Below are 27041 nucleotides of genomic sequence, written 5' to 3' on the forward strand. Positions count from 1 at the left end.
GCTGCTGCCACAACATGCAGTGTACGGGTCAGAACAGTGCTACTGCACATGCCCAGTGGTAGCAGCTTCTTCTACCAAGTTATCTGTGTGTGTGAATCTAAGCCCTCAATTTCTGCACTTGACCAGGGAGTAGCTGCCAGGAAGAAAAGACAGGAGCCTTACCATGAGGTGGGAGAATGTGTGCTTAGAAAGTGCAGTTCTGTCTCCTACTGGTTCTGTTATGTTTGTGTATTTATTTATTATGGGATGTTTAACCTTTTCCTCGCCACTTATTATATTGTTATTTATATTAGTTAAGTATGTTTGACACAGCCTATACTGTAAAGCATCTATATTGTTAAATATTAATAGTGTATTAATACAGTATCCAGTGTATAAAAAGACCAATGTTTACATTAATGTCCAGGGTCAGTACTAACGGCCCGATTCAGACCTGAACGCTGCTGTGCATTTTCGCACAGTGGGCGATTATTGATAGACTGTACATGCGTATGCACCGCAATCCACACGCGCGTCGCCAAACAACAGGCATCGCTGACCAGCGACAGGCTGATGCAAACATTTCAGTCGCACGGCCATTCGCATGCTGATTGACAGGAAGAGGCCGTTTGTGGGTGGTAACTGACCATTTTCTGGGAGTGTCAGTGAAAATGCAGGCGTTCCCAAGTGTTTTCAGGGAGGGTGTGTGACGTCAGCTCGGGACCCGATCAGCCTGTTCTCATCTTACTGTAGGAGTAAGTCCTGGGCTCCGCACACACTGGTAAAAACATTCGATGGTGAGTGAAGTGTGAACGGATTTGCAGCTGTCCACTGACTGAGGGATATTTGTAGCAGGCGTACACATGCGATCGCACACTTGCACGGGCGAATTTACACTCCCCTTGGGCGGCGACTATCTGAATGCAGGACAGCAAAATTAGCAGCCCAGCGATCAGGCCCAAATCACCCCCTAGGATCTTCTACTGCTCCCCCATACTGGATTGTATTTGGAAACCTCCTCTAGAAATCCTGCGTTTATCTCCTGTATAAATGCATAACCTGGACATACTGTAGTAACACAACGCTTTGTTTATAACAGCAGGGTTTCAGTTACCGCTCAATATTCTTACTACGATGCAGTCTTTTACATTCAACTTAATGATATATCATTCTGGTTGTAAATTGAAGTTGGTGCCACTCTTGATTGCGTAACAAATGCAGATCAACAGGAGATATATAGCTGGCCTTCATTACTTCACATTTCTTTGTAGTCCCACTCAAAATATTTGTCAATTCCAGTGCACATTTCAGCCCCTTCTGTGACATATTCATCCTTGCTGTGTTGTCAGTCATGCGGCAAAGCCTTTGCAGAAAAGCTGTAGTAAACGTGTGCTAGCTGCATGCTGCAGTTAGCCGTTCTTCCAGCAGGTGGAGCCAGTACACAGGGATCCTTTGCAGTCATGTATGCTTCTGTAAGCCTTTTCCTGGTATATATTAGCCACTGTAGAGTGATGCTCAGAGCAGGAAGCAGAGGAAGAAATGAAGAGGGCTGTGAAGGAGCTTCACGGTCTTTTTCAATGATAATGGATTAAGGGTAAATGCTTTGTCAGCTTTTGTGGCTAGGGATTTCAGCATCTCCAACAGGAGCAACATTCCATACTGAATATTTGTTGGTGCAGGTCCTTCTGATATGATTCATTACAGAGTTTCTCCTACATCAGGTAAGCCTGCAGCATTTTCCAGCGTTGCTGTTAAGCCGATTCTATGCTTGATTTATTAATCATGTTTGCACATTGCTGCAGTCTCCGCATTGGGTGCAGTTGGTAGGGGATACATGGGTAATAGGAGCAGCTTTTGCAATATTGCAAAAGACTGTTGAGATCTGTGTGTTTTTTTCTCTCTAGTAGCTGACACTGGAATTTTACCTGGCACTGCTGCATTCTCAAGCCACCTTGATTTAGTGGCCTATACTCGCCATAGGATCCAACACTCAGGGTGCTGTGGATGATTGAGCACCCACAATATTGATGCTGCCTACAGTCATGTCTGTGCATAGTATTTTTGAGTCATATGGTGGATATATTGTGAGCACCCCCCAATCATTAAAAAAAAAAAAAAATTGTCTCCCATGACAGTGGACGTTAGGTGGTGAAAACACCTGGTGGATAACTGATGCAGAACAGGTATCTATCATATGGAGGAAAAAAATGACATTGGGCTTTATTGTGAACCATATCCTGAAGTTTTGCAGAAGGCATCTCCAGCAAAGGTCATATTGGTTGAGAATCAGCATTCTGCGCAAACAGCAGGGTAGTGTTTCCTGAGACCCCAGGACGTGGTGTAGACACAATGCAGAGATCACAGCTGGTATTGTTGGTCAGCCTGGTCTCCTCCTTACATGACTCAGGTTGCAGCGTTCACTTGAGATTCCTAATCATTGATTCAATTTGAGTACTATGGAATTTGTGTAGTGTGCATAATAATACAGATATATATAGATTGGGTGGATCCAGCTGGAATGTGACTACTAATGAATCTATAGGGCTAGATTGTGCTACCTTTGCATACTGCATAATAATTATCTAGTCATGAGCTATAAATCTAGGACCTGAGTTCTTATTACTTTTAAACTGAAACGTTCCTTCATACCATTGTAACTCATTTAGGACATTGTTATTAAGGCCTTCAGCAGTGCAGACAATAGGGCTCAACACAACTGTTTAATAAACAAGCACATAAAACACACATACTATAAACACACACAGTATATAGTTTAATATTCATAAACAGCAAACAAAAAAAATAATAAAAAATATAATACTTTGTAATACTTTCTAACTCGATACAAAATTAGCATTACAAAGAGCAAACTTGTATATTATATAAGGGGATAAATGCTTGCTAAAACGTGTCCGGAATTAATGATGGGCATGGAAAATAATAGTAATTATTACTCTTGCATTGTGTGGTGATAAAATGTAGTCCAACGCCGTAGGCATTTATTATAATGTGCAATTAATCCAATTAATGCGTGAGTGTATTTAGTAAAAACATTATTAATAGAGGGCTGAGGCACCACACATCCAGATGCAGTCCATTACCATGCCTGCTAATGGCCTGAGTGTCATCATGTATTTACTCCATTAGATGGCACTAGCTGGTTTCATAAACTCAGGCAATGGTGCATGTTGTAACTAACGTGACACCATTGATTTCTTTTGCGCATTTCCCAAAACTGTACAGTGCTAGTGTAATATCTGCATTTTTATAGGCGTCAGATTACCCCTAATTTAATTCCGGACAGAAATAGGTTCATCTGAAAATAAATCAGAGCTTGTATTGCAATGCAGATCACTGCAGTCGGATTCAGAATTGCTTGGGCCCAAAATATTAAATCTGCTTGGGAACAAAATGTCTAGAACACGATATTGGATTAATCTTACATTGGATGTGCAATGCTGCCAGTAATTTCTTTTATGTGATACATTTGATAATATCACAGGTTTTGAGATAAATGCTGCTTTCCGAAAATGCTACGTACTATGTTTGTGCTACGATTAAGTGATTGCATAGCACATTCCCTTATCATTGATCAAGCAGCTCATCTGAGTCCTAGACCTGGTACCAGGACACTTCCCAAGAGGCCTCTGTGTTTGGAAACATACAGTAACAAATTTATTTGAACGTGTCACCATGCAGGAACTTTTCATTAGCATACAGTGGAATACAACAAGATGGTTTGTGTTTTCTTTATTATACTCAGAAGATGATGTTTTTTGTGCGGGTTTGGGTTTTTTTCTGCTGCGGTTGTCTAAATGATTGAATTCACCTGACTCATCATAAATTGGTCACTTCCTCTGGAACGGTCATTAATTATAAAGTAGTTCCTGTCAGCATGCTTTGGGTGAGGTCTGAGATAAGGTTGTGTTCCATTGCTCTTATAGAGCGGGTATTAGGAAGGCCATTAGTTACTGACCTTGTAGTAGATACATATATTTGATATGTACTGTATTTATCATGCTAGCAACAAGCCGGACAACCCTTAAAATGCTTAATGAACTATCTAAGCTATCTTTGCAGTTTTCTGAAGGAAGCTAAATACCATCATACTGTATGATGCAATCCTTACAAGGTTTAGCCTACGTTTTGCCTATTTTCGGACTTCTTGAATTTAAGGTACCATATAAAGGAAACCTGAGAATTAATAAAAATAAGAATAATATATCGAATGATCCATTATTTCTAACAAAATATATTAAGACCAATGTACTGTTAGAGGCATATATCTACTTTGGTAGCCTGGGGAGGAAAATACATTCTCCACCCTCTCCTAAAGGTGTAGTTTCTGTTTCCAACCAATGAGTTGCCTTCAATTTGTTTCATATCATATAAATCACACTACGTAAGCCAGTGACACAACAAAATATATGTCAACTGTTTTAAAATTAAAAATATTATTGGACAATTGAAATTATGGATTTCATAGCTTATCCAAGTGAAACCAAGCGTTGATTTAGCTTTTCTTTGACGTTAAAGGCCTCGTCTTTGATCGTTTTTTCCCCCAGTTACATCCTTCAGTTAGTAATAAAGACGATCTGCAGGTTATTGTTATTAACTTTTATTATAACGCTCTGGTGGAGTTCAAGAACATATTAAATTTGTTTCTAACCTATCTACTTGTGAGCTGCCAATTTCAAATGGCACACATTTAAATAATTTTGAAAATGCAGTATGATTGTAGTTGCCATGGATTTGTCACACTGTGTTTAAAACGGACATACAAGGTAGACAAAATGAATGCAAACCTTAAACCAGATGGCAATGAGGGCCCTGCTTGCATGAGTGGTTAAAAGGGCAGAGTTAAGACAAGAGGGTGAGTGTGTCTCATAGTGGAGATTGTGATGGGGTGTACAGATGTAGCCAAGCTTAGCTTGGCTGTGACTAGGCACGCCTGCAACTCGTTTGCCGCGGTGTGCAAGCACGTTCGCGGCGCACTTACATATTCGCTGCTTTGATTTATGGACCTTACATTATGCGATCGCGGGTGCAAATAATCGCAGCCAGGCACAGCTAGTCCCACCTGTGATGCGTGTGCCTGTGCGTATGTAACGCGGGTAAGCTGAGCCCGGCTACATCTGTACCAGTGAGGGGTAGTATATGTGTGGAGGGTAGGCTGTAATACAGAGGTAGGTTTTAAGAGAGCGATTCTCCTGAGGAGTCTGATTGGGCGTGGTAGGGAATCCCATAGGCGGGTAGCAGCATGGGAGAGGCGGGGTTGAGAGGTGGTAAACAGAGCAGAGGCGAGGCACGGGTCAAAGTTGTAGTAATTTTAAATTTCTCTCCTCCCTTTACTATTCACAACATTAGGACATGATGAACAACCACCATAATAGTAAAGTCGCTCTTTTTTTTGTCTTTAACAATATTGCTGTTACAAATCGGGTTTCCTGTTGTCACTCCATCCATTGTAAAATAGTTAACCCTTTGTGCTGCCGACAGCTGCTAACCGCAGAACAGTTTTATAGCCACAAAGCAGCAAAAAAATTAAAAAAAATAACGCTTGAGCATCAGCTTATCTTCAATTATTTAACACAAATTAAACGTGATTGGACATTCCTATTGACTTTGAATATTTAAGTTGATTTAAGGAAATTATATGTGTTGGCATAAACAAAGTATCCGGAACAGCTCTATAATTTTCTGAGCTAAAACTACAGTACATGATTTCCATTTCCAAGATGAAAGTGGTTTCCTTTTTAGAGGAGTGGTGACAGTGGGACAAGCTGTCACCAAGGCAGGGTTGAGTCACAGTAAATTGCGTCATGGGATATAAGAGATTCTAGTGAATGTCAGCGGAAAACAAAAGCCAAACTCAGATCATTCTTCCCAGACATTCTGTGACACACACACACTGCCAGCAGGACAAGGGCGAATCAGAAGGTCATCAATTTAAAGACAAGATAATGATGTCAGGGTGCACTTCCGATAATTCTACATGCACACACAATGTGTGTCACAGCAATCAGGAAGTATTAGAGTATTAAGTAATTACACAGTAGTGTAGCTAGAGGTTCTATTCACCCTGGTGTAAAAGACTGAGGGACGTTCTCATATCCTTTTTTGCTTTTATAAAGTACTATGCAATGATAATGTTTTAATCTGTATACAGAGGAGGTGGCAAATGATTAAGGTGACAGCTGACAGTGCAATATCACTTTAGATAATAGCTAATTGACCAGATATCAAAACAAGTGCAATGTCCTAGAATGGCCTAACCACAATGATTCTGATCATTATTGGGCTTGCCCATCGTCAGATCACCTCTATCGTCATCTTCCTACCTCCGGCCATACAGACAGGCCCCTGTGTGTTCTGGAAGTCATCCATCTGTTTGGCAGGAACATCAAATGTGCAGATCACTTTTCTTTGGTGTATGGGCAGATTTAAATAGAGAAACAGGGTTATCTTTGACTGGTCTCTGAATAGATTAATTGTGAATAATTAGGGATATGAGACATATTTGTAGGAGTCATTCTGTGCTATAATTCACTGTTCTCTGCAATAATTTCTATTTTATCTGTGTATACTGCAGCTTTGGATATGGTTTGGAAAAATCAGTAGGAAATCATTAGTATGTTTACTGCAGCACAGATTATTTCAGGGGCTAAATGTCCTGATCCTATGAGAGACAGACACCTATCCACTTGTCAGATAGATAATGTTAGTGAAGACAGGGCTGGCTGTGACTGGAGTAGTGCTGAAGCAGAATAGCATGGATCTCCATTGTTTGGACAGAGTTTTTGCACCACTAGCTGAGCATATCCACTATGAGTGACTACAGGCGTTCCGAGTCATGTGTCACTTCTCCACTTCTTGCAACTTGAGTACCTGTAACTGGTTGTAATAGGGCATTCGAAAATAGGCTTAGGCGTAGATGTACTAAGCCTTGGAGAGAGATAAAGTGGACAGAGATAAAGTATCAGCCAATCAGCTCCTAACTACCATGTTACAGGCTGTGTTTGGAAATTGCAGTTAGAAGCTGGTTGGCTGGCAGAGCCAGCCCTAAACAATATAATGCTCTAGGCAAGATTTTGGCGGGTGCCCCCTAGCACCGCTGCTAGTTCCGCCTCTGACCCTGCACTCCTTTCCCATCACCATCACCCCTCAGTCATAGCAGTCCTCATTTTGGTGCTCCTACCCCCTATATTTTAAATAGGAACAGTGCGCACATTCGGTGCACAGCCCAAAAAGGGGCGTGTTGTTTTGGGAAGGGGCATGGCCACACAATAGTACCCCCAATTCAAATTACGCCACACAGTAGTGCAACTTTATTCACATTATATCATGCAATAGTGCCCCTTCTTCACGTTACATCACAAAGTAGTACCGCTTTAATTTATATACATTACTAATCACATTAGTGCTCCTTATTCATATTACACCACACCATATTGCTTTTTATTCACATAATGTCACACATTAGTAATGCCTTTATACACATAATACCACACAGTAATGCCCCTTACACATATGACACACATTATTAGTGTCCTTATAAACATAATGTGCCTTACACAAGCCAACCTTTATTAATGCCCTTATACACATAATGACACACATAATGCCCCTTACACATATGTCGCACATTATTAATGCATTTATACACGACACACATAATGCCCCTTACACATATGCCGAACACTATTGCACAATGAACCTACCCACACACAGCCGCTAACACTGTGACCTCTGCCTCTGCTTGGATACAGATGTGTCCTCATAAATCTTGCCTCAGTATGCCATGCAGCTCCCATCCAGCTCTGGTAATGCTGGGCACCTTTTATTGCAGAAGATGCATCTTATTTTCATTGCTATGTAACTTGGATGCACAAGCAGCTTCTGCTGATTAAAATTATAATTAGCATGCCTATATTCTGTGTGTGACTGCGGCTGTATCTGCATGCGAAATGCTACGTTACAGTGTATTCCTGGAAAAGAGGTATTAGTTTGTTCTGTTATATGACTGTAAAGATTATTACACCACATAAATGTGCCCTTGCTATAAATACAGCATTGTTGATTTTGTGAGGGTGATTTCTCACCTTAAAGACAAAATAGTGGAAGAAAACCAAAAATCTGCAATAATACGAAGTAAACACTAGTGATGAGCACCGGAAATTTTTCGGGTTTTGTGTTTTGGTTTTGGGTTCGGTTCCGCGGCCGTGTTTTGGGTTCGAACGCGTTTTGGCAAAACCTCACCGATTTTTTTTTGTCGGATTCGGGTGTGTTTTGGATTCGGGTGTTTTTTTCAAAAAACCCTAAAAAAACAGCGTAAATCATAGAATTTGGGGGTCATTTTGATCCCAAAGTATTATTAACCTCAATAACCATAATTTCCACTCATTTTCAGTCTATTCTGAACACCTCACACCTCACAATATTATTTTTAGTCCTAAAATTTGCACCGAGGTCGCTGGATGGCTAAGCTAAGCGACCCAAGTGGCCGACACAAACACCTGGCCCATCTAGGAGTGGCACTGCAGTGTCACGCAGGATGGCCCTTCCAAAAAACACTCCCCAAGCAGCACATGACGCAAAGAAAAAAAGAGGCGCAATGAGGTAGCTGTGTGAGTAAGCTAAGCGACCCTAGTGGCCGACACAAACACCTGGCCCATCTAGGAGTGGCACTGCAGTGTCACGCAGGATGGCCCTTCCAAAAAACACCCCCCAAACAGCACATGACGCAAAGAAAAATGAAAGAAAAAAGAGGTGCAAGATGGAATTGTCCTTGGGCCCTCCCACCCACCCTTATGTTGTATAAACAGGACATGCACACTTTAACCAACCCATCATTTCAGTGACAGGGTCTGCCACACGACTGTGACTGAAATGACGGGTTGGTTTGGACCCCCACCAAAAAAGAAGCAATTAATCTCTCCTTGCACAAACTGGCTCTACAGAGGCAAGATGTCCACCTCATCATCATCCTCCGATATATCACCGTGTACATCCTCCTCCTCACAGATTATCAATTCGTCCCCACTGGAATCCACCATCTCAGCTCCCTGTGTACTACTTTGTGGAGGCAATTGCTGCTGGTCAATGTCTCCACGGAGGAATTGATTATAATTCATTTTAATGAACATCATCTTCTCCACATTTTCTGGATGTAACCTCGTACGCCGATTGCTGACAAGGTGAGCGGCGGCACTAAACACTCTTTCGGAGTACACACTTGTGGGAGGGCAACTTAGGTAGAATAAAGCCAGTTTGTGCAAGGGCCTCCAAATTGCCTCTTTTTCCTGCCAGTATAAGTACGGACTGTCTGACGTGCCTACTTGGATGCGGTCACTCATATAATCCTCCACCATTCTTTCAATGGGGAGAGAATCATATGCAGTGACAGTAGACGACATGTCCGTAATCGTTGTCAGGTCCTTCAGTCCGGACCAGATGTCAGCATCAGCAGTCGCTCCAGACTGCCCTGCATCACCGCCAGCGGGTGGGCTCGGAATTCTGAGCCTTTTCCTCGCACCCCCAGTTGCGGGAGAATGTGAAGGAGGAGATGTTGACAGGTCGCGTTCCGCTTGACTTGACAATTTTGTCACCAGCAGTTCTTTGAACCCCAGCAGACTTGTGTCTGCCGGAAAGAGAGATCCAAGGTAGGTTTTAAATCTAGGATCGAGCACGGTGGCCAAAATGTAGTGCTCTGATTTCAACAGATTGACCACCCGTGAATCCTTGTTAAGCGAATTAAGGGCTCCATCCACAAGTCCCACATGCCTAGCGGAATCGCTCTGTGTTAGCTCCTCCTTCAATGTCTCCAGCTTCTTCTGCAAAAGCCTGATGAGGGGAATGACCTGACTCAGGCTGGCAGTGTCTGAGCTGACTTCACGTGTGGCAAGTTCAAAAGGTTGCAGAACCTTGCACAACGTTGAAATCATTCTCCACTGCGCTTGAGACAGGTGCATTCCACCTCCTATATCGTGCTCAGTTGTATAGGCTTGAATGGCCTTTTGCTGCTCCTCCAACCTCTGGAGCATATAGAGGGTTGAATTCCACCTCGTTACCACTTCTTGCTTCAGATGATGGCAGGGCAGGTTCAGGCGTTTTTGGTGGTGCTCCAGTCTTCTGTACGTGGTGCCTGTACGCCGAAAGTGTCCCGCAATTCTTCTGGCCACCGACAGCATCTCTTGCACGCCCCTCTCGTTTTTTAAATAATTCTGCACCACCAAATTCAAGGTATGTGCAAAACATGGGACGTGCTGGAATTTGCCCATATTTAATGCACACACAATATTGCTGGCGTTGTCCGATGCCACAAATCCACAGGAGAGTCCAATTGGGGTAAGCCATTCTGCGATGATCTTCCTCAGTTGCCGTAAGAGGTTTTTAGCTGTGTGCGTATTCTGGAAAGCGGTGATACAAAGCGTAGCCTGCCTAGGAAAGAGTTGGCGTTTGCGAGATGCTGCTACTGGTGCCGCCGCTGCTGTTCTTGCGGCGGGAGTCCATACATCTACCCAGTGGGCTGTCACAGTCATATAGTCCTGAGCCTTCCCTGCTCCACTTGTCCACATGTCCGTGGTTAAGTGGACATTGGGTATAACTGCATTTTTTAGGACACTGGTGAGTCTTTTTCAGAGGTCTGTGTACATTTTCGGTATCGCCTGCCTAGAGAAATGGAACCTAGATGGTATTTGGTACCGGGGACACAGTACCTCCAACAAGTCTCTAGTTGCCTCTGCAGTAATGATGGATACCGGAACCACGTTTCTCACTGCCCAGGATGCCAAGGCCTCAGTTATCCGCTTTGCAGCAGGATGACTGCTGTGATATTTCATCTTCCTCGCAAAGGACTGTTGGACAGTCAATTGCTTGGTGGAAGTAGTAAAAGTGGGCTTACGAGTACGACTTCCCCTCTGGGATGACCATCGACTCCCAGCAGCAACAACAGCAGCGCCAGCAGCAGTAGGCGTTACACGCAAGGATGCATCGGAGGAATCCCAGGCAGGAGAGGACTCGTCAGAATTGCCAGTGACATGGCCTGCAGGACTATTGGCATTCCTGGGGAAGGAGGAAATTGACACTGATGGAGTTGGTGGGGTGGTTTGCGTGAGCTTGGTTACAAGAGGAAGGGATTTACTGGTCAGTGGACTGCTTCCGCTGTCGCCCAAAGTTTTTGAACTTGTCACTGACTTATGATGAATGCGCTGCAGGTGACGTATAAGGGAGGATGTTCCGAGGTGGTTAACGTCCTTACCCCTACTTATTACAGCTTGACAAAGGCAACACACGGCTTGACAAATGTTGTCCGCATTTCTGTTGAAATACTTCCACACCGAAGAGCTGATTTTTTTGGTATTTTCACCAGGCATGTCAATGGCCCTATTCCTCCCACGGACAACAGGTGTCTCCCCGGGTGCCTGACTTAAACAAACCACCTCACCATCAGAATCCTCCTGGTCAATTTCCTCCCCAGCGCCAGCAACACCCATATCCTCCTCATCCTGGTGTACTTCAACACTGACATCTTCAATCTGACTATCAGGAACTGGACTGCGGGTGCTCCTTCCAGCACTTGCAGGGGGCGTGCAAATGGTGGAAGGCGCATGCTCTTCACGTCCAGTGTTGGGAAGGTCAGGCATCGCAACCGACACAATTGGACTCTCCTTGTGGATTTGTGATTTCGAAGAACGCACAGTTCTTTGCGGTGCTTTTGCCAGCTTGAGTCTTTTCATTTTTCTAGCGAGAGGCTGAGTGCTTCCATCCTCATGTGAAGCTGAACCACTAGCCATGAACATAGGCCAGGGCCTCAGCCGTTCCTTGCCACTCCGTGTGGTAAATGGCATATTGGCAAGTTTACGCTTCTCCTCCGACAATTTTATTTTAGATTTTTGAGTCCTTTTTTTACTGATATTTGGTGTTTTGGATTTTACATGCTCTGTACTATGACATTGGGCATCGGCCTTGGCAGACGACGTTGCTGGCATTTCATCGTCTCGGCCATGACTAGTGGCAGCAGCTTCAGCACGAGGTGGAAGTCGATCTTGATCTTTCCCTATTTTTGGAACCTCAACATTTTTGTTCTCCATATTTTAATAGGCACAACTAAAAGGCACCTCAGGTAAACAATGGAGATGGATGGATACTAGTATACTTATGGATTGACGAGCAACTGCCGACACAGAGGTAGCTACAGCCGTGGACTACCGTACTGCGTCTGCTGCTAATATAGACTGGATGATAATGATATAAAAAATATATATATATATATCACTACTACAGCCGGACAGGTATATATTATATAATGACGGACCTGCTGGACACTGTCAGCTCAGCACTGCAGACTCCTAAAGTAAGCTACTAGTATCAAGAAGATAGAAGAAAAAAAAAAACACCACGGGTAGGTGGTATACAATTATGGATGGACGAGCGACTGCCGACACAGAGGTAGCTACAGCCGTGGACTACCGTACTGCGTCTGCTGCTAATATAGACTGGATGATAATGATATAAAAAATATATATATATATCACTACTGCAGCCGGACAGGTATATATTATATAATGACGGACCTGCTGGACACTGTCAGCTCAGCACTGCAGACTCCTAAAGTAAGCTACTAGTATCAAGAAGATAGAAAAAAAAAAAAAACACGGGTAGGTGGTATACAATTATGGATGGACGAGCGACTGCCGACACAGAGGTAGCTACAGCCGTGGACTACCGTACTGCGTCTGCTGCTAATATAGACTGGATGATAATGATATAAAAAATATATATATATCACTACTGCAGCCGGACAGGTATATATTATATAATGACGGACCTGCTGGACACTGTCAGCAGAATGCGTTTATAGAATAAAAACACCACACGACGAGTGTTTAACTTTTTCAGGCAGACAATCACAATATACTGGTGGTCAGTGGTCACTGGTCAGTCACACTGGCACTGGCAGTGGCACTCTGGCAGCAAAAGTGTGCACTGTTAAAATTAGAGATGAGCGCCTGAAATTTTTCGGGTTTTGTGTTTTGGTTTTGGGTTCGGTTCCGCGGCCGTGTTTTGGGTTCGAACGCGTTTTGGCAAAACCTCACCGAATTTTTTTTGTCGGATTCGGGTGTGTTTTGGATTCGGGTGTTTTTTTCAAAAAACACTAAAAAACAGCTTAAATCATAGAATTTGGGGGTCATTTTGATCCCAAAGTATTATTAACCTCAAAAACCATAATTTACACTCATTTTCAGTCTATTCTGAATACCTCACACCTCACAATATTATTTTTAGTCCTAAAATTTGCACCGAGGTCGCTGTGTGAGTAAGATAAGCGACCCTAGTGGCCGACACAAACACCGGGCCCATCTAGGAGTGGCACTGCAGTGTCACGCAGGATGTCCCTTCCAAAAAACCCTCCCCAAACAGCACATGACGCAAAGAAAAAAAGAGGCGCAATGAGGTAGCTGTGTGAGTAAGATTAGCGACCCTAGTGGCCGACACAAACACCGGGCCCATCTAGGAGTGGCACTGCAGTGTCACGCAGGATGGCCCTTCCAAAAAACCCTCCCCAAACAGCACATGACGCAAAGAAAAAAAGAGGCGCAATGAGGTAGCTGTGTGAGTAAGATTAGCGACCCTAGTGGCCGACACAAACACCGGGCCCATCTAGGAGTGGCACTGCAGTGTCACGCAGGATGTCCCTTCCAAAAAACCCTACCCAAACAGCACATGACGCAAAGAAAAAAAGAGGCGCAATGAGGTAGCTGTGTGAGTAAGATTAGCGACCCTAGTGGCCGACACAAACACCGGGCCCATCTAGGAGTGGCACTGCAGTGTCACGCAGGATGGCCCTTCCAAAAAACCCTCCCCAAACAGCACATGACGCAAAGAAAAAAAGAGGCGCAATGAGGTAGCTGTGTGAGTAAGATTAGCGACCCTAGTGGCCGACACAAACACCGGGCCCATCTAGGAGTGGCACTGCAGTGTCACGCAGGATGTCCCTTCCAAAAAACCCTCCCCAAACAGCACATGACGCAAAGAAAAAAAGAGGCGCAATGAGGTAGCTGACTGTGTGAGTAAGATTAGCGACCCTAGTGGCCGACACAAACACCGGGCCCATCTAGGAGTGGCACTGCAGTGTCACGCAGGATGTCCCTTCCAAAAAACCCTCCTCAATCAGCACATGATGCAAAGAAAAAGAAAAGAAAAAAGAGGTGCAAGATGGAATTGTCCTTGGGCCCTCCCACCCACCCTTATGTTGTATAAACAAAACAGGACATGCACACTTTAACCAACCCATCATTTCAGTGACAGGGTCTGCCACACGACTGTGACTGATATGACGGGTTGGTTTGGACCCCCCCCAAAAAAAGAAGCAATTAATCTCTCCTTGCACAAACTGGCTCTACAGAGGCAAGATGTCCACCTCATCTTCACCCTCCGATATATCACCGTGTACATCCCCCTCCTCACAGATTATCAATTCGTCCCCACTGGAATCCACCATCTCAGCTCCCTGTGTACTTTGTGGAGGCAATTGCTGCTGGTCAATGTCTCCGCGGAGGAATTGATTATAATTCATTTTAATGAACATCATCTTCTCCACATTTTCTGGATGTAACCTCGTACGCCGATTGCTGACAAGGTGAGCGGCGGCACTAAACACTCTTTCGGAGTACACACTTGTGGGAGGGCAACTTAGGTAGAATAAAGCCAGTTTGTGCAAGGGCCTCCAAATTGCCTCTTTTTCCTGCCAGTATAAGTACGGACTGTGTGACGTGCCTACTTGGATGCGGTCACTCATATAATCCTCCACCATTCTATCAATGTTGAGAGAATCATATGCAGTGACAGTAGACGACATGTCCGTAATCGTTGTCAGGTCCTTCAGTCCGGACCAGATGTCAGCATCAGCAGTCGCTCCAGACTGCCCTGCATCACCGCCAGCGGGTGGGCTCGGAATTCTGAGCCTTTTCCTCGCACCCCCAGTTGCGGGAGAATGTGAAGGAGGAGATGTTGACAGGTCGCGTTCCGCTTGACTTGACAATTTTGTCACCAGCAGGTCTTTCAACCCCAGCAGACCTGTGTCTGCCGGAAAGAGAGATCCAAGGTAGGCTTTAAATCTAGGATCGAGCACGGTGGCCAAAATGTAGTGCTCTGATTTCAACAGATTGACCACCCGTGAATCCTTGTTAAGCGAATTAAGGGCTGCATCCACAAGTCCCACATGCCTAGCGGAATCGCTCCCTTTTAGCTCCTTTTTCAATGCCTCCAGCTTCTTCTGCAAAAGCCTGATGAGGGGAATAACCTGACTCAGGCTGGCAGTGTCTGAACTGACTTCACATGTGGCAAGTTCAAAGGGCATCAGAACCTTGCACAACGTTGAAATCATTCTCCACTGCACTTGAGACAGGTGCATTCCACCTCCTATATCGTGCTCAATTGTATAGGCTTGAATGGCCTTTTGCTGCTCCTCCAACCTCTGAAGCATATAGAGGGTTGAATTCCACCTCGTTACCACTTCTTGCTTCAGATGATGGCAGGGCAGGTTCAGTAGTTTTTGGTGGTGCTCCAGTCTTCTGTACGTGGTGCCTGTACGCCGAAAGTGTCCCGCAATTTTTCTGGCCACCGACAGCATCTCTTGCACGCCCCTGTCGTTTTTTAAAAAATTCTGCACCACCAAATTCAAGGTATGTGCAAAACATGGGACGTGCTGGAATTTGCCCATATTTAATGCACACACAATATTGCTGGCGTTGTCCGATGCCACAAATCCACAGGAGAGTCCAATTGGGGTAAGCCATTCCGCGATGATCTTCCTCAGTTGCCGTAAGAGGTTTTCAGCTGTGTGCGTATTCTGGAAAGCGGTGATACAAAGCGTAGCCTGCCTAGGAAAGAGTTGGCGTTTGCGAGATGCTGCTACTGGTGCCGCCGCTGCTGTTCTTGCGGCGGGAGTCCATACATCTACCCAGTGGGCTGTCACAGTCATATAGTCCTGACCCTGCCCTGCTCCACTTGTCCACATGTCCGTGGTTAAGTGGACATTGGGTACAACTGCATTTTTTAGGACACTGGTGAGTCTTTTTCTGACGTCCGTGTACATTCTCGGTATCGCCTGCCTAGAGAAGTGGAACCTAGATGGTATTTGGTAACGGGGGCACACTGCCTCAATAAATTGTCTAGTTCCCTGTGAACTAACGGCGGATACCGGACGCACGTCTAACACCAACATAGTTGTCAAGGCCTCAGTTATCCGCTTTGCAGTAGGATGACTGCTGTGATATTTCATCTTCCTCGCAAAGGACTGTTGAACAGTCAATTGCTTACTGGAAGTAGTACAAGTGGGCTTACGACTTCCCCTCTGGGATGACCATCGACTCCCAGCGGCAACAACAGCAGCGCCAGCAGCAGTAGGCGTTACACGCAAGGATGCATCGGAGGAATCCCAGGCAGGAGAGGACTCGTCAGAATTGCCAGTGACATGGCCTGCAGGACTATTGGCATTCCTGGGGAAGGAGGAAATTGACACTGAGGGAGTTGGTGGGGTGGTTTGCGTGAGCTTGGTTACAAGAGGAAGGGATTTACTGGTCAGTGGACTGCTTCCGCTGTCACCCAAAGTTTTTGAACTTGTCACTGACTTATTATGAATGCGCTGCAGGTGACGTATAAGGGAGGATGTTCCGAGGTGGTTAACGTCCTTACCCCTACTTATTACAGCTTGACAAAGGGAACACACGGCTTGACACCTGTTGTCCGCATTTCTGGTGAAATACCTCCACACCGAAGAGCTGATTTTTTTGGTATTTTCACCTGGCATGTCAACGGCCATATTCCTCCCACGGACAACAGGTGTCTCCCCGGGTGCCTGACTTAAACAAACCACCTCACCATCAGAATCCTCCTGGTCAATTTCCTCCCCAGCGCCAGCAACACCCATATCCTCCTCATCCTGGTGTACTTCAACACTGACATCTTCAATCTGACTATCAGGAACTGGACTGCGGGTGCTCCTTCCAGCACTTGCAGGGGGCGTGCAAATGGTGGAAGGCGCATGCTCTTCACGTCCAGTGTTGGGAAGGTCAGGCATCGCAACCGACACAATTGGACTCTCCTTGTGGATTTGGGATTTCGAAGAATGCACAGTTCTTTGCTGTGCTGCTTTTGCCAGCTTGAGTCTTTTCATTTTTCTAGCGAGAGGCTGAGTGCTTCCATCCTCATGTGAAGCTGAACCACTAGCCATGAACATAGGCCAGGGCCTCAGCCGTTCCTTGCCACTCCGTGTGGTAAATGGCATATTGGCAAGTTTACGCTTCTCCTCCGACAATTTTATTTTAGGTTTTGGAGTCCTTTTTTTTCTGATATTTGGTGTTTTGGATTTGACATGCTCTGTACTATGACATTGGGCATCGGCCTTGGCAGACAACATTGCTGGCATTTCATCGTCTCGGCCATGACTAGTGGCAGCAGCTTCAGCACGAGGTGGAAGTGGATCTTGATCTTTCCCTAATTTTGGAACCTCAACATTTTTGTTCTCCATATTTTAATAGGCACAACTAAAAGGCACCTCAGGTAAACAATGGAGATGGATACTAGTATACAATTATGGACTGCCTGCCAACTGCAGACACAGAGGTAGCCACAGCCGTGAACTACCGTACTGTACTGTGTCTGCAGCTAATATAGACTGGTTGATAAAGAGAAGATGTCTATGTAACTATGTATGTATAAAGAAGACTGAAAAAAATCCACGGTTAGGTGGTATACAATTATGGACGGACTGCCTGCCGAGTGCAGACACAGAGGTAGCCACAGCCGTGAACTACCGTACTGTACTGTGTCTGCAGCTAATATAGACTGGTTGATAAAGAGAAGATGTCTATGTAACTATGTATGTATAAAGAAGAATGAAAAAAATCCACGGTTAGGTGGTATTACAATTATGGACGGACTGCCTGCCGAGTGCAGAGACACAGAGGTAGCCACAGCCGTGAACTACCGTACTGTGTCTGCTGCGACTGGATGATAAATGATATAAAAAATATATATATATCACTACTGCAGCCGGACAGGTATATATTATATATTATATAATGACGGACCTGCTGGACACTGTCTGTCAGCAGAATGAGTTTTATTTTTATAGAATAAAAAAAAAAAAAACACACAAGTGAAGTCACACGACGAGTGTTTAACTTTTTCAGGCAATCACAATATAAGTATACTACTAACTATACTGGTGGTCAGTGTGGTCAGGTCACTGGTCAGTCACACTGGCAGTGGCACTCCTGCAGCAAAAGTGTGCACTGTTTAATTTTAATATAATATGTACTCCTGGCTCCTGCTATAACCTATAACTGGCACTGCAGTAGTGCTCCCCAGTCTCCCCCACAATTATAAGCTGTGTGAGCTGAGCAGTCAGACAGATATATAATATATATAGATGATGCAGCACACTGGCCTGAGCCTGAGCAGTGCACACAGATATGGTATGTGACTGACTGAGTCACTGTGTGTATCGCTTTTTTCAGGCAGAGAACGGATATATTAAATAAACTGCACTGTGTGTCTGGTGGTCACTCACTATATAATATATTATGTACTCCTGGCTCCTGCTATAACCTATAACTGGCACTGCAGTAGTGCTCCCCAGTCTCCCCCACAATTATAAGCTGTGTGAGCTGAGCAGTCAGACAGATATATATAATATTATATATAGATAATAGATGATGCAGCACACTGGCCTGAGCCTGAGCAGTGCACACAGATATGGTATGTGACTGACTGAGTCACTGTGTGTATCGCTTTTTTCAGGCAGAGAACGGATATATTAAATAAACTGCACTGTGTGTCTGGTGGTCACTCACTATATAATATATTATGTACTCCTGGCTCCTGCTATAACCTAGAACTGGCACTGCAGTAGTGCTCCCCAGTCTCCCCCACAATTATAAGCTGTGTGAGCTGAGCAGTCAGACAGATATATATAATATTATATATAGATAATAGATGATGCAGCACACTGGCCTGAGCCTGAGCAGTGCACACAGATATGGTATGTGACTGACTGAGTCACTGTGTGTATCGCTTTTTTCAGGCAGAGAACGGATATATTAAATAAACTGCACTGTGTGTCTGGTGGTCACTCACTATATAATATATTATGTACTCCTGGCTCCTGCTATAACCTATAACTGGCACTGCAGTAGTGCTCCCCAGTCTCCCCCACAATTATAAGCTGTGTGAGCTGAGCAGTCAGACAGATATATATAATATTATATATAGATAATAGATGATGCAGCACACTGGCCTGAGCCTGAGCAGTGCACACAGATATGGTATGTGACTGACTGAGTCACTGTGTGTATCGCTTTTTTCAGGCAGAGAACGGATATATTAAATAAACTGCACTGTGTGTCTGGTGGTCACTCACTATATAATATATTATGTACTCCTGGCTCCTGCTATAACCTATAACTGGCACTGCAGTAGTGCTCCCCAGTCTCCCCCACAATTATAAGCTGTGTGAGCTGAGCAGTCAGACAGATATATATAATATTATATATAGATAATAGATGATGCAGCACACTGGCCTGAGCCTGAGCAGTGCACACAGATATGGTATGTGACTGACTGAGTCACTGTGTGTATCGCTTTTTTCAGGCAGAGAACGGATATATTAAATAAACTGCACTGTGTGTCTGGTGGTCACTCACTATATAATATATTATGTACTCCTGGCTCCTGCTATAACCTATAACTGGCACTGCAGTAGTGCTCCCCAGTCTCCCCCACAATTATAAGCTGTGTGAGCTGAGCAGTCAGACAGATATATATAATATTATATATAGATAATAGATGATGCAGCACACTGGCCTGAGCCTGAGCAGTGCACACAGATATGGTATGTGACTGACTGAGTCACTGTGTGTATCGCTTTTTTCAGGCAGAGAACGGATATATTAAATAAACTGCACTGTGTGTCTGGTGGTCACTCACTATATAATATATTATGTACTCCTGGCTCCTGCTATAACCTATAACTGGCACTGCAGTAGTGCTCCCCAGTCTCCCCCACAATTATAAGCTGTGTGAGCTGAGCAGTCAGACAGATATATATAATATTATATATAGATAATAGATGATGCAGCACACTGGCCTGAGCCTGAGCAGTGCACACAGATATGGTATGTGACTGACTGAGTCACTGTGTGTATCGCTTTTTTCAGGCAGAGAACGGATATATTAAATAAACTGCACTGTGTGTCTGGTGGTCACTCACTATATAATATATTATGTACTCCTGGCTCCTGCTATAACCTATAACTGGCACTGCAGTAGTGCTCCCCAGTCTCCCCCACAATTATAAGCTGTGTGAGCTGAGCAGTCAGACAGATATATATAATATTATATATAGATAATAGATGATGCAGCACACTGGCCTGAGCCTGAGCAGTGCACACAGATATGGTATGTGACTGAGTCACTGTGTGCTGTGTATCGCTTTTTTCAGGCAGAGAACGGATTATAAAGTAAACTGCACTGTCCTCACTAGTAAACTCTCTCCACTCAGTCTCTACACTTCTACAGTAACAGTACTCCTCCTAGTCAGCTCCAGTAAATCTCTCTCAGTCTCTTATAATCTAAATGGAGAGGACGCCAGCCACGTCCTCTCCCTATCAATCTCAATGCACGTGTGAAAATGGCGGCGACGCGCGGCTCCTTATATAGAATCCGAGTCTCGCGATAGAATCCGAGCCTCGCGAGAATCCGACAGCGTCATGATGACGTTCGGGCGCGCTCGGGTTAACCGAGCAAGGCGGGAAGATCCGAGTTGCTCGGACCCGTGAAAAAAAACATGAAGTTCTGGCGGGTTCGGATTCAGAGAAACCGAACCCGCTCATCTCTAGTTAAAATATGTACTCCTGCTATAACTGCTCCCCAGTCTCCCCCACAATTAAGCTGTGTGAGCAGTGAGCACTCAGCACAGTCAGATATACAGTATTACATAGATGATGCAGCACACTGAGGGCACACTGAGGCTGAGCACAGATATGGTATGTGACTGTGTCACACTGTGTATCGTTTTTTTTCAGGCAGAGAACGGATTAATTAAACTGGTGGTCACTGGTCACACTATCAGCAAGTAGTAGTGGTCACTGGTCAGTCACACTGGCACTGGCAGTGGCACTCTGGCAGCAAAAGTGTGCACTTAAAATATGTACTCCTGCTATAACTGCTCCCCAGTCTCCCCCACAATTAAGCTGTGTGAGCAGTGAGCACTCAGCACAGTCAGATATACAGTATTACATAGATGATGCAGCACACTGAGGGCACACTGAGGCTGAGCACAGATATGGTATGTGACTGTGTCACACTGTGTATCGTTTTTTTTTCAGGCAGAGAACGGATTAATTAAACTGGTGGTCACTGGTCACACTATCAGCAAGTAGTAGTGGTCACTGACTGGCAGTGGCACTCTGGCAGCAAAAGTGTGCACTGTTAAAAATATGTACTCCTGCTATAACTGCTCCCCAGTCTCCCCCACAATTAAGCTGTGTGAGCAGTGAGCACTCAGCACAGTCAGATATACAGTATTACATAGATGATGCAGCACACTGAGGGCACACTGAGGCTGAGCACAGATATGGTATGTGACTGTGTCACACTGCTGTGTATCGTTTTTTTTCAGGCAGAGAACGGATTAAACTGGTGGTCACTGGTCACACTATCAGCAAGTAGTACTCCGTCCTAATATGCTCCCCAAAATTAGTAAATCAAGTGTCACTCTCTACTCTCTCTCTAGTCTACAGTCTAAACGGAGAGGACGCCAGCCACGTCCTCTCCCTATCAATCTCAATGCACGTGTGAAAATGGCGGCGACGCGCGGCTCCTTATATAGAATCCGAGTCTCGCAATAGAATACGAGCCTCGCGAGAATCCGACAGCGGGATGATGACGTTCGGGCGCGCTCGGGTTAGCCGAGCAAGGCGGGAAGATCCGAGTCTGCCTCGGACCCGTGTAAAAAGGCTGAAGTTCGGGGGGTTCGGTTTCCGAGAAACCGAACCCGCTCATCTCTAGTAAACACCTATACTAGGCATATTCTTCCCAAATTCTTCTCTTCTTACTCGTCTTTGGTTTTGCATATGGAGATCCTCTTTCTACCACTGGATGTGATTATCTCCCAGAAGTAAATGTAATAGCGAGTTGCAAGCAGCTGTAAAATTTTGGTGATTTAAAGATTTATCTTTTACATTATTGCTGCTTTAGATCTAGCTCATAATTTTCCAAAATCTCCCAGCTGCCTGCAACTCCATGCTGTCATTTACTTCACAGTATTTCCTCCCCACAATGTAGACTGTGGATGACTCCATAAGCATGGATGGGTTCCTGTAAATTCCTCTGTTTTACCTTAATTGTCAACCAAAAAGGAAATATGGAGGAACTTTATGGCCTGAACAGACTTCATGTGGCATACGTGATCAGGGGGCTGAGATTGGGTGGGAGAGAGGGTACTCTTTACCCAGGCTCAAGGTTGTTGGAGGCGCCCGGCAGGGGCATTGGTCAGTTAATTCCCTTGACTCAGCCACACCCTGTAAGTGTTCCAGTCTTTCATTCCAAAAGGATGGGAGCTTTGCCTTTAGTCATGCATTAGGCTTCCAGAGTCCACCAGTGGTGGGTTAGTTATAAGACATAAAGACATTAAACAGAAGAATGAGACTGCTCTGTGACAACGTCTTCTCAGTAACCTGTATAACGTACTGGGAGGGATGTATCCCGCATGGCATTTTGAATGTGATACGTCCTGCCACTTACCGTATGCATTTTGGCATTTATTAATGCAGTATGCGTGGAGATCTGCGAATATAAACATAAAGGACAGCTTGCATAAAGGACAGTCCATTGCAATATGAGTACTTCCTGGTTTAAGGGCCCATTGGATTCCTCCCAGTGGCCTGTCGGGTTCAAGCTCTGGAATGTTTCATTTTCCAGAGTTTGATACATATGAGAAATGCAGTCAAACTTCCGGAAACTGTCGTTTTCAGAGCGTTGACTGCATTGTGCTGTTAGTACATCATGCCCACTGTATGAAAAGCGTATGAATCTTCGGACATGACATGACAAATGACCCCCAAACATTTATTTATTTATTAACAGTTTCTCATATAGAGCAGCAAATTCCGTTGCGCTTTACACAATTGGAAGACAAAACTGGGTAAAAACAAACAGTCATAGAGGTAGGAGGGCCCTGATCACAAGCTTACAATCTATGGAGAAAACATGCGCCCAATCACACCATATCTATGGTTAACCGGATCCGCTCCTCTATTTAATACAGGAATCATGATGCAATTAAATACTAAATCAATGGTTCCCAAAGTCTTTTGAATCACAGCACCCTAGCGTATCAGAAGTTTTTTCACGGCATCCCTAGGCCGCAAGTTTCTTATTGAGAAATTTAGAAAGAAATATTAAGTGAAGTAAATTGTGTTTATTTGTCATCCTTAGGTTGAATTATGTGGTGAGGGACAAAATTTGCTTCTGTTTCTCCACATATTTTATGATTAGCAGCCACCAGCTCTGATTTTGCCTATTACATTGACCATAAATAAATAGAATTTGTCCTGGACCACCAATCCGAGGCACCCCTGCAAGTGTCCCGAGGCACCCTAGGATGCCACGGCGCATAGTCTTAAATATTTCACACAATAATTATTCTGCAGCACGTTATTTCAAAATATAAAAATAATGATTATTATACTGTAGAAGGTAAAATGGTAGGAAAATCATTTAGGGATATTTGTGAAAATGATTGCACTGGAGAGCTATGCCTTTAGCAACCAATCACATTTTAGCTTTCATTTATGTAGCATAGTTGAGAAAACTAAAAGGAAACTTCTCATCTTCAATTTGCGCAAACACACTTATTTTCATAGCCACATCCCTTTTTGTGATAGGCCAGCCGAAAATGTGACTGTTCATCTATCCTCCGGACTGTTAAACAAGATAGGGGCCCTCGTACAGGATCTTCAGTGTTTGTTTTATAGGCAAAAGGAAGTAGCATACGAACAATATAAATTACATATACTGTAGGCTTATATTAATTGCAGGTAATATATCCAAGGTTGATGGTGTTCACATGAGTCAGTGTTACATGACTATGGCAAAATAAATATAAAGAAGACTCTTTTGTTTGTGCATTCTTGTAAATCAAAAGGCTTATATTAAAATATAACTTGTTTCTTTCAAATAAAATTGTGTATTCTTCAAGTATTGGGAATCTAAACATAAAGAATGTAAAAACAAACAAACAAACAAACAAACAAACAGTAACTATGGAACATACAGATAGGATTATGTGAAAATGTAATAGTCTCTAAAAAATCTCTACTGGATGGATAGTGAATCGTTCTAATTCCATTTCGAGATAATATATACCGCTTTCACATCGCAAATGCCGGATCCCACCCGGTAAGAGAAACGTGTCCTTACCGCGTGGGATCCAGCATTTGGTCTCCTTTGATGGCTTTCCGACCCGGCAATATACGGGGTCGGTTGCCATAGCAGCGGGGGGGGGGGGGGGGGGCGCAGCAGCAGCAGGGGCGGGGGTGGAGGCGCCGCTGGGAGATGAGCTCATCTCCTGCGCCGCCTCTCCCTATGCTGTGAATGGGAACCGTGTCGCATCGACGCGGCTCCCATTCACACTGCGCCTGACCCGGTATTCAATCCGGGTATAATCCTTCTTTTATACCGGGTTGAATTACCGGGTCAGGCGACCCGCTAATTCGCCAAAAGTACTTTCACATCGCACACTGACCCGTGTCGACACGGCAATATGCCGTGTCGATACCGGGTTATTTGTGCGATGTGAAATGGGTAATAGTCTCTGGCCTTTATTTATGAAGCAGACGCTGGTGCTTCCTTGTGAGTTGGAGGTGATAAAACGGCACTCGCAGTCAGTGTAAAGCTGGCATGCTTTAGACCAGAGGTTCTCAAACTCGGTCCTCGGGGGCACACACAGTGCATGTTTTGCAGGTCTCCTCACAGAATCGCAAGTGAAATAATTAGCTCCACCTGTGGACCTTTTAAAATTAATACACCTGTGTACCTGCTGGGTTACCTGCAAAACATGCACTGTGTGGGCCCCCGAGGACCGAGTTTGAGAACCTCTGCTTTACACTGACTGTGAATGCCGTTTTAAAATCTAAAATTGTAAACCGCTGGGAAATGGTGGCTTACAAAAACCATCAGGTCGAAAATAAACCCCATAATCCTACTGTTATAAAACTTGGGGAGAGATGTATCAAAACCTTGGAGAGAGAAAAAGCGGAGAGAGATAAAATGCAAACCAATCAGCTTCTGTCATTTGACAGTTATGAGCTGATTGGTTGGTACTTTAGCACTCTACACATAGGGGCCTATGTACTAAGCCTTAGAGAGAGATAAAGTGGATGAAGATAAAGAACCAACCATTCTCCTACGTAGACCCCTTAATCTCTCTCCCAGCTTTGATATATCTCCCCATTTTTACTTAAAAGAAAAGGTTGTAGTTAACAAGGTGGGCGAAAATATTATCAGTAAATTGTGTCAGACTAAATAGTTGAAATTGCTGTTATTGCACAGATCACAAAGTTTTGCAGCTTCCAGACTGTCGCATATAGGCAGGATTTTTACAGGGAAGGTATCATTTTTCAAAGATTGATAATATCTGTAAATTCTGTAACAAATTGGCAAGGTAAAACTCATTTATTTTTTATTTTTATACTTTGTATTTGTTATTGGTAAATTCCACTTGACAAAAATGGAATCATAAATGTATCCACAGTATCAGCTGTATATAGCGTAGGCAGCCATTTTGTAGGTTGAGCCAACATTTGAGAAACTAGTCTATTAGTTCCATAGAGTATAGGTAAATCACTAAATACTTTATGCCTCAGTGATTTTGCACACCTGCTGAATTCATAGGTTGCATTCTCACTAACCTTGTTACAGCCATCAAACAGTAGTTTGCAGGAATCTATGATCTGCACACTTCCTTTGTTCTAGGGAATAGGATTGCCACCTAGCAACAGCAGGTGGGTTATGTAGTAAGCATTCTGATTTTCCGCTGTAAGGCAGGGAAGTGACATTTTTAAATCACTAACCTGCCGACACTAACAGTGAAGTTGCACTTGCCCAGCAGGCTAGGTTGTGCATGGGTCACATGCACACTAGCAGCTGGGCAGGGCTAACACTCACTGAATCAGATTTTCAAAGCTTACCGGTAGCAATCCTAATAACAAGAACACCTGAGGGTGAGTATTGTGTGTGTTGGAATAAAGGAGAGTAATAACCTCCACATTTAGATCTGAACTGACTGAACCATTTATTTAGGCATACACTACTGGTGAGGCTTGTGAAAGGCAAATCCTGAGAAGAAATAACATATATATATATATATATATACTCTATATACAAATATATATTCACTCTTTTATCTCTGGTTATATTTGCACTGTATAATATATATAAGCAGAACAAGAAACGGAAGTTAGATCAACGTTCTTATAATTTTAGACAATTGCAGTTGGAATAACATAAGTGTACACAACTAGAGAATAAAGTCTTATGTGTGAAATACTTTTTCGCCTATATTTGTCTTGTTTTCCAGAAATGGATGACAAAACAATATTTTAAGAAACCTTTGTTTTGCAAGTAAACAAACAGAAAAAATAAGAATTTACTTACCGATAATTCTATTTCTCATAGTCCGTAGTGGATGCTGGGAACTCCGTAAGGACCATGGGGAATAGCGGCTCCGCAGGAGACTGGGCACAAAAAGTAAAAGCTTTAGACTAGCTGGTGTGCACTGGCTCCTCCCCCTATGACCCTCCTCCAAGCCTCAGTTAAGATACTGTGCCCGGACGAGCGTACATAATAAGGAAGGATCTTGAATCCCGGGTAAGACTCATACCAGCCACACCAATCACACCGTACAACTCGTGATCTGAACCCAGTTAACAGTATGATAACCGTAGGAGCCTCTGAAAAGATGGCTTCCAACAATAAACAACCCGATTTGTTTGTAA

General features: G+C 44.0%; 1 protein-coding gene across 1 annotated transcript in view; it reads left to right on the forward strand.

Moving 5' to 3' along the window:
* Window positions 1-1478: 1478 nt before the first annotated feature.
* The window catches only part of LOC134944764 (sodium channel protein type 2 subunit alpha-like), a 419840-nt gene continuing 394277 nt past the window's right edge, over window positions 1479-27041 (forward strand). The window contains exon 1 of the mRNA XM_063933615.1: window positions 1479-1700. The gene's annotated coding sequence lies outside the window, so the exon portion shown is untranslated. The remainder of the gene's footprint in view (window positions 1701-27041) is intronic.

This window comes from Pseudophryne corroboree, chromosome 7 (assembly GCF_028390025.1).
Source record: "Pseudophryne corroboree isolate aPseCor3 chromosome 7, aPseCor3.hap2, whole genome shotgun sequence".
NCBI lineage: Eukaryota > Metazoa > Chordata > Amphibia > Anura > Myobatrachidae > Pseudophryne > Pseudophryne corroboree.